We start from the raw sequence: 8,580 nt of genomic DNA, 5'->3' as shown, positions 1-8,580 counted from the left end.
GCAAGCACAATTTAGTGTTCTGGCTCGTAGCTCACAACTGGTTATAATCTAAAAACAGATGTTTACAAAATACCTCTTTAGTTGTACTACTTGAAAATAAGAATTTTTAGGTGCACTGAATCCAGTTCAGGTTTGCTTCTGCTCATATGCATCACAAAAGGGAAAATACATCACCAAACACTCAAAAGGATCTAGAGATTTCTTTAATAGCCTCCATTATTTAACTCAGAGCCATGAGAAGAGGAAGTTCACAAAAATTACATTTTTCCCCCATTAAAACAAATACCCCAAATGACCCTTGAAAAATCTTGGCTCCTCAATATTTATCCTAACAAACCCCACCACTGTTGCTGCTTGCCCACTTCTATTTTTCCTAACGTGTTACATACCGGTCTGTCCACTCAAAAAAAGCACCACTCATTCCAGTGGGTTACTCAGGAAGTTCCGGTACAATATTGCCTTGAGCATGACTCCAAGCAGGCAAAATATTGGAACTACAAATTGTGGAGGGGAGCAGAGACTAGCCCAACCATTTAGTGACTGTTCAAAGTTATGATAGCACTGAAAAAAGTGACTTATGACTCTCTTCACACATGACAAATGTCACAGCAGTCAATTCAATTCTAAATATGAACTAGTTGCCAAGCACCTGGATTGTCATCAGTCACGTGATAACAATCCAGGTGCTTGGCAACTAGTTCATGAATTGAATTGAATTGAATTTTATTGGCCAAGTGTAACTGGACCCACATGGAATTTGTCTTGGTGCACATGCTCTCAGTGTACATAAAATATAGTAGCATTTAGACTTATATACCGCTTTGCAGTGCTTTTACAGCCCTCTAAACAGTTGACAGAATCAGCATATTGCCCCCCCAACAATCTGGCTCCTCATTTTACTCACCTTGGAAGGATGGAAAGCTGAGTCAAACTTGAGCTGGTGGTGAGATTTGAACTGTTGAACTACAGCTAGCAGTTAGCTGAAGTAGCCTACAGTGCTGCACTGTAACCACTGCACCATCCCGGCGCAGTGGTAAATAAATTTGTCAAGAATCGTAATGTACAATACCTAATGATAGTCTGGGTACATCTAAGCAATCAAATCATATTAGGAACCAGTCAATATAAATTGTAAGGATACAGGAGTTAGAGCATCCTACAATCACATAATCACTGATTTGCCAGCTTCCAAAAAGCAAACTCAATGGTGAAGCTGGCAGGGAAGATCACAAACAGATTTGCTTAATGATCACAACAAAACACCTCATATAATCAGGTGCAGTTTTGTGATGTCTTGTTTAATGATTGAACAACTTAATCAATTTTTACAGTCCCATTTGTTGACATAAGTTGAGAACTTCTTATAATTCTTCCCTATGCAAGCCTTTACCTGGCGGGTAAACACTGGACATTGGAGAAACCCATGTTGAGAAAGGCTATTCTTTGCCTATATGAAAAAGAACTAGGGGAAGCTACTGTGGAACTGCTGAATGATAGGACCTTGAGTTAGCCTTGTGTTTCTGTGTACTTAGCTTAATTATTAATCAAGCCCTGAGTGGAAGCAAACTCTGGAACAGAGTAAAGAAGAGCAGCAATTCAGGTGAGGATGCAAAAAATACGAAATGTAATGGGGACACATTAAAACAAATGCAGTCCAGCTAAGCGTCAGTTGGGCCCTAGTTGCATGTCTGTTTCTTACTTAATAAACCAGCACAAAGGAAAAGAGTGTCCAATCCCTGGGAGATTGTGATCTGTAATAGTTGGACTGCAGATTGTACTGCCTGAGTTGGAGACCACAGGCTGTGGGAAAAAAGATTCTGGTGTTAAATGTAGCCAATATGTCACAAGATGCACTGCTCTGGAACTTTAAAACAAATGAAGTCACAGCTCTTGCTTTTTCACTTAAGTGCTTAGACAGCTGGCAACTACAGAAACAGGCTACTACAGTGGCAAAGATAGACAGGTTATTTGTAATTTACAGCACACCTATTCATTACGTAGGTGAGAATGAAATGAGCTTAATTATTCTCTGCCTGAAGCCAAGCTATGGTTACAAATTCTTTGTAGCATGAACCATGCTGGATTTTAACAGCAATTGTGCTTGGGGTTTTTTCTCATTGTGGCAGGCTGTTTAAATTTGTAGAATACGTTAACTACAGATAATCCTCAAGTTATAGAAGTTAACTTAGGAAACGTTCAAATTTGCAACATACTCTCCTTCTCGCAAAGTACTTATGACAGTCCCAAGAATATGAATGTTGCAGCACCGTGGCAGCCTTATGAAGTCTCACCCTTATGAATTGACCATGGAGGCACTGCAATATTCGCCCTATCTATTCCCTACACCCCACTCTGGCCGGGGCCGGGTCCCATTGCGCCTGTGGAGACTCATCTTCTGAAGATCCAAGGGGCCTTTGGTTTCTGTGCCTGCTTTGGTACATTCGCCTAAAGTACTGTGGGGTCATGCAAAGATCGGTAGCTGGTGCTGTGTGATCTTGCAGTACTTTTGGCCTCAGTTCTCTGCAATCAGAGGCCTGGATGAGATCTGCGGCAAAAGGCTTTGCAAAGAGAAGGAAGGTTCCCTTTGCAAAGTCTTTTGTCCTGGATCTCATCCAGGCCTCCATTTGCATAGGACCAAAGCCTGGATGAGATCTGTGGCAAAAGGCTTTGCAAGCCAACAAGAGGCTTTGAGGCAGCAAAATCGCACTGCCTCAAAGCGCCCCATCGGTTTGCAAACACTTTGTGCCCTGAAACTGGAAATCTTTGGGGGAGACTCACCATGCTCCAGAAGTGGCGGGCAGACTCGGTGATTCAGCAAAGCTGAGCAAGCTGCACTTGTCCTGCTCTCCCTCTGTTTCTACCGCTCCACTTTTGGAGCACCAGGAACAAGCACAGAGGAGACAGCTGGCCAAATCTTCTCAATGAGTCTCCCTAGGCCCAGTGCCTGTGAAGATCTGGTGCAGCAGGATGGGGGAGGAAACAATTGTGGGGAGCAAGCAGTATTTCAGTGGATCGGGGGACGCCTTGTGTGGTTTGAAGCATCCCCCCCATGGTCTTCCTCACCCTGAGAGGTCACTCAACCCAATTCATTTGGGAATTGGGAATTTTCACATTAATTTTACATGATTCACTCCAACAAATCCTCGGGTTATGAATGTAATTGGCAGACTCCATTACATTCCTAACTCATTCCTAACCTGTATTGTTTTTTTAATAAATAGTTATTACAATATTATGAGCTTCCTTGGGAAGACAGAGCACAGATATGTATTGCTTTCTTATAGAATAATTTATTATTTATTTATTATTTGAATTTATAATCTGCCCTTCTCCAATGGACTCAGGGCGGCATACAAAAATAAGACAAAGATACAGTATAAACCCCCAAAATATTAAAAGGCATTCATCCATCACTCATCTGTTCTGCTAACACACTATTGAATGGAGCAGGGTGTTATCACTCAAGGGCCCCAGGCCTGGCGACGAAGATGTGTTTTTAAAGCCTTTCAAAAAGACCAGGAGGGTGGGGGCAGTGCAAATCTTCGAGGGGAGTTGATTCCAGAGGGACGGATCTGCCAGAGAGAAGGCCCTTCCCCATGGTCCACCAGCTGGTACTGCTTGGCCGATGGTATATGGAGAAGGCCAACTCTGTGGGATCTGACTGGTTGCTGGGATATGTGAAGCAGAAGACAGTCCCGTAAATAATTTGGTCCTAAGCCTGTAGGGCTTTATTGTTTTACAGAAAATTTATTGTTTTGCAAAACATACTCATATAAACTAACAATCATATACATACATACATACATACATACATACATACATACATACATACATACATACATACATACTGTACATATATGCATACACATACAGATACATATATACAGAAAACAAAAATATGTACAAAGTGACTTGTTATTTATTTCTTTTGTGGAAGATACTGACTTCTGAATATCCTTGTCATTCTCTCCTAATCTAAAGCAAGCCAGCAATATGCAACTCCTGATCACAGTAAATGGGGAAGGCACCCTTGTTGCACAATGGCTGACTTGCTGTTCTTTCACCACAAAATCACAGGAGCTTTAAAAAGCAACAAAAGGATGGCAGCAAGTCAGCCAGGAATCTTTTAGAAGCAGTCAGTTTTTTTGTTCACTTTTTTTTTTACTGTAACTGACCTTCCCTCAGATAACTTGCCACCACAAAAGGTTGTCAGCTTTCTTTCTTGCAAACCTCAAGAAAATGTGTGTGAGCAGTTTGCTTTTTCTTTCTTTTTTTTATGAGATGAGGATTTTTGTTACTGTATGTGGCTCAGGAGAATCAGCTTGAGAAGTGATTCCCAGTGATGACTTAGCAACTCTCCTGAAATCATAAAAATTTGACTTGGTGAAGAAATACTTTGTATCCTCATAAAAAGAAATTAGCATTTAAACTCTTGGAATCTACAATAATACTTACTATTTTTCTTCTGAACCCAAGAGAAAGAACTTACCCAAAAAGAACTTTTCTAATTAACATGTTCCCATCACACTTCTTGCAACACCAAAACTTGATGACAGAGAGCTCTACTACCCTTTTCCTAGCACATTTGTTTTTTAGGCAGGGAGAATGGCATGAAAGTTGTTTTAACCCTGCTGTTCTGTTCGGGTCGTATGTGACCCAAAGCCAAGTTTGAGTCCCTGTAAAAAATTTTCCCTGCATATCTGAAACTTGAAATTTCATGACTTTTCATCATTTCAGGGGTTCTCTCTATGAGAATTTTTTTTTGGGGGGGTGGGGGGCTTATTTTTTGCTGGGCAAAAAAAGTCACACTTCTTCTGTTCCCGGGTCACCCTGACCTGGACCGAAAACTCTTCATTTGCAGTGCTTATGTTTGGTCTTTTTGAAAGCTTTTTTCACTTGGAAAGTAGTCTGAACATTTCTGCACACAATGATATGAAAATTGAAATGAAGAAAGTAAATCTTATTGGTTTATTTTGCTGATATAATGCATCCCCCCCCCCATTTTTGTGAATTCCTTTTCAATTTATGGATAGTTTTGCTTGCAAAATGCATTCTATTTTACTGCAGTTGGTGTGGGATTGGTAGCTTGAACATTTCTGAATATAAGAAAAATATAAAGGAACTGAAAAAAATGATTCTTACTGGTTTTTTAACATCAGAAATAAGCCCCCCCCCCCCCCCCTTGGCTGCTTGCAACCATTTTCACTTTATATTTACGCAGGCTTCAAATCCAAAATATTTTTAATATCTTATGCATTCATTTACTCATTTTAACATGGCTGATCATCATAAAAATATTTGTGGGGGTGGGGGGGAAATTTTTTTCTGGGCAAAAAAAAAAAATCACGTTGACTGTTTCCGGTCATATAGACCCGGACCAAAATGATTTTTTTAAGGTACTTGAATTTGGTCTTTTTGAAAACTTTCTCCACTGGAAAACTAGTTTGAACATTTATGAACATAATGATATGAAAATTGAACTGAAATAATTGAGGCTTATATTTTTATTTTGATCAAAAAGCCCCTCCCCCCATGCTTTCTGATAGAGAGGGAGAGTTAAAGGAAGAGGGAGAGATGGAAAGAGAGAGAGAGAGAGAGAGAAATGAGAAAATGATGGAGGGAAAGAACGAAGGAGAGGAAAATGAAACAAATGAGAGAAAAGGAAGAGGGGAGAAGTGGAGAAGAAGGAGGGAGGGAAGGAAGGAAGGAGAAATGGAGTTTGTTGATTTAAGTTTAAATTTACTTGTTAATAAAGAAGTATAAATTACTTTATTACTTAATTATTAATTACTTATTACTTCTTCTTTATTTTAAATATTGTATTTGTTCCCATTTTGTTTTTTACTTTAAATAAGGTATGTGCAGTGTGCATAGGGATTTGTTCATAGGGGTTTTTTTATAGTCTGGCCCTCCAACAGCCTGAGGGACAGTGAACTGGCCCCCTGTGTAAAAGGTTTGGGGACCCCTGCCCCATAAGATAGAGATAGATAAACAGACCGATACAAATGATAATAGATTGATTCAGAATGAAGTGTTATATTTTCTTGGATTTCCATTTTTCCACACTTCCCCAGCCAAATATCTGGGGTTGGACCAAGTCACGGGCTAGTTAGCCAGTCTGCTGGGTGATTAAGAGAGTTTTCCAACATATGGAAGACATCAGACTCAGGAATCTGAAATCTTTGCCTTCTGCAATATAGAATGTGGAAAACAACAATCAGCTGTTGTTTTCCACACTTGTATAATTCAGGCAAAGTGCCATTTCCATGTCCATATCAGCCGTTCAGATAATACCCACAGCAAGTCCTGGCAGAGTACAAGCCAGCCTGTGCCTCCCTCACAAGGGAATTGAATAGCATAGCCAAGATGCCTGCCTTTGGCGGCCCGGCTCTCTCTCAACCCCCAGTTTGTCATTCTTCATCGCAATCTTCTCTTCTGGGAGAACTTCAGCCTCCATTGAAGATCATGCTGAATGGTTCCTTTATCTACGGATTGAGGCTGTTGGGGGAAGGAGAGGCATGGGAACTCTGGGGCCAAGACGGGAGTAGAAATAGACCCAAACTGGCACTGCCAAGTTCATCTGAGCATTGAGCACAGCTTCTGTTTCACTGGAGGGACAAACAGTGATGTTTGCTTTTGTTACAGTCATTTACATAGGCTTTTTTTTTCATAGGCAAAGCACAGAGAACACAGCCAAGCAGCACCAGAAAGAACAGAGCTACAGGGATTTGAAAGAAAGTTTTCCTGCCAGTGCTACTTTTTTCATGTTAGCAGGTAGAATTGGCTTTTATTTGTTTTGTTTTTTTGTTCTCTTGAAAAATAATAATAATAATAATAATAATAATAATAATAATAATAATAATTTATTAGATTTGTATGTAGCCCCTCTCCGAAGACTCGGGGCGGCTCACAACAATGATAAAAACAATATTATAGTGGCACAAATACTAATATTAAAAGAAATAACTAAAACTCTATCATATTAAAACCAGACAACAGCTAAGAAGCTTCTAGAATCCTGAGTGGCAGCAAGGAAGAGTTCTGTGGGACTTCTTGCCTCTTTCGTATAATGCTTTTTGTTGAACTCCAATACTGAAGAGACAGGAGACTGGTGGAGTGGCTTCAGATACAGGGAGTAACTTCCAGCAACAGTATACAAAAGGCAGGGGATTTAAATAGGGAGCCAATCGTGCAGGGGACCAATCAGAATTTTCCCATTTTCCTTCCCTATCGGACTGGAGTGGAAGCTTCCCAGCTTCTTCAGGACATAAAACTTTTCCTTGTTTCTAAAATAAGGGACACAAGGTCTTGCCCTCTCCAGTTCATTTCCATTCTAAGGAAAGCAGGTTTCCTGAGAACACCCCCCCCCCCCCCACATTCCAGTGTCTTGGTAACCTAGGGTTTTGGTGTCGCTTCCACTAGTCTCACAGCCGGCCTATCAGCCTAATGCAGTTCCAATATACTGTAAACTGAAAACTGAACCTGAAATGGAAACTTTGAGGGATGGGGGGGGGGGATAATTGGCTATAAAATCCAGAAGCTGCCTCAGGAAGTAAATTGGGAGTAGATTCAGGGTGAGCACTGAAGCACACAATAGACAAGGTGGAAGAGGAAATATATAACAGATGAGACACGTAATAAATAGCCTCAACTTTTGTTCTTGGAACTGGCGACACGAAAAGCAACTAGTCAGGAATTGTAGAGAATTTACATTTCACAAACATGGTGGAGCAGCCTGTAAAACCTTGGCTGGTATAGCTCTAGTTTTGGTTTTTCTGCCGTAAATGAGTGGGGTCTGCTGTCTGAAGGACAAGAAATCCTCTGCATAGTCTATTGATGGCTACCGAGACTCAACGGCAGGAAAGAAGCCAATGTCTTCAAAAGAAGGGCCTTTCCTGTCTAGGGAGTTAAAATGCCCTCCAGCCATTCTTGAGTGGGCAGAGGACATCTGCCTGTGTTACCTCTCTTTCAGTCCCTGCCTTCCCTTCAACATAACAAATGACAAGAGATTTTACGGACTTCCATTCAAGTCCTTCCTCAGTGATGCTTCAAAAAATGCTTACGGGGGGTGGGGGGGGAGAGAGGCAAAATTTATCACCTTAAGCTTTTGGAAGAAAGGTGGAATAAAATCTCACGAATAGCCACAATGAAGAGGTATTGCCTTTGGGAAAGAGGCTGCTCTGCGACTCTTACCTATTTTCTCCACATAGGCACTGGCAAGGTTTGGCAATTCCCCTGCAGTTGGCTGTATTTGGCTGGTTTCAAGATGGGCCTCAGTACAGAAGAGCAGTGGAAACCAGAACAATGCCAGGCTGCTTGGGTTAAAGTTAGTCACTATTGGTTAAGCTCAGGTGTTTGTATCACCTGCTAACCCCATTGTTAAGCTTTTTGTGCAAATGTAGCTGATACGTTCTATATTTGACCTGAAACTTTGCTGGCAACCTTTTGCTTGCATGACTGTTAGAGCCAGGAGATGTCATGGATTGAATAAAATGTGGTGAAACTCACTGAACAACACTCTTGTTTAGCAATCAAAATTTTGGGCTCAATAGTGGTCATAAGTCAAGGACTATCACTGCC

This window comes from Erythrolamprus reginae, chromosome 2, assembly GCF_031021105.1.
Source record: "Erythrolamprus reginae isolate rEryReg1 chromosome 2, rEryReg1.hap1, whole genome shotgun sequence".
Taxonomy (NCBI): Eukaryota; Metazoa; Chordata; class Lepidosauria; order Squamata; family Dipsadidae; genus Erythrolamprus; species Erythrolamprus reginae.
Note: the sequence above shows the minus strand (reverse complement) of the source record.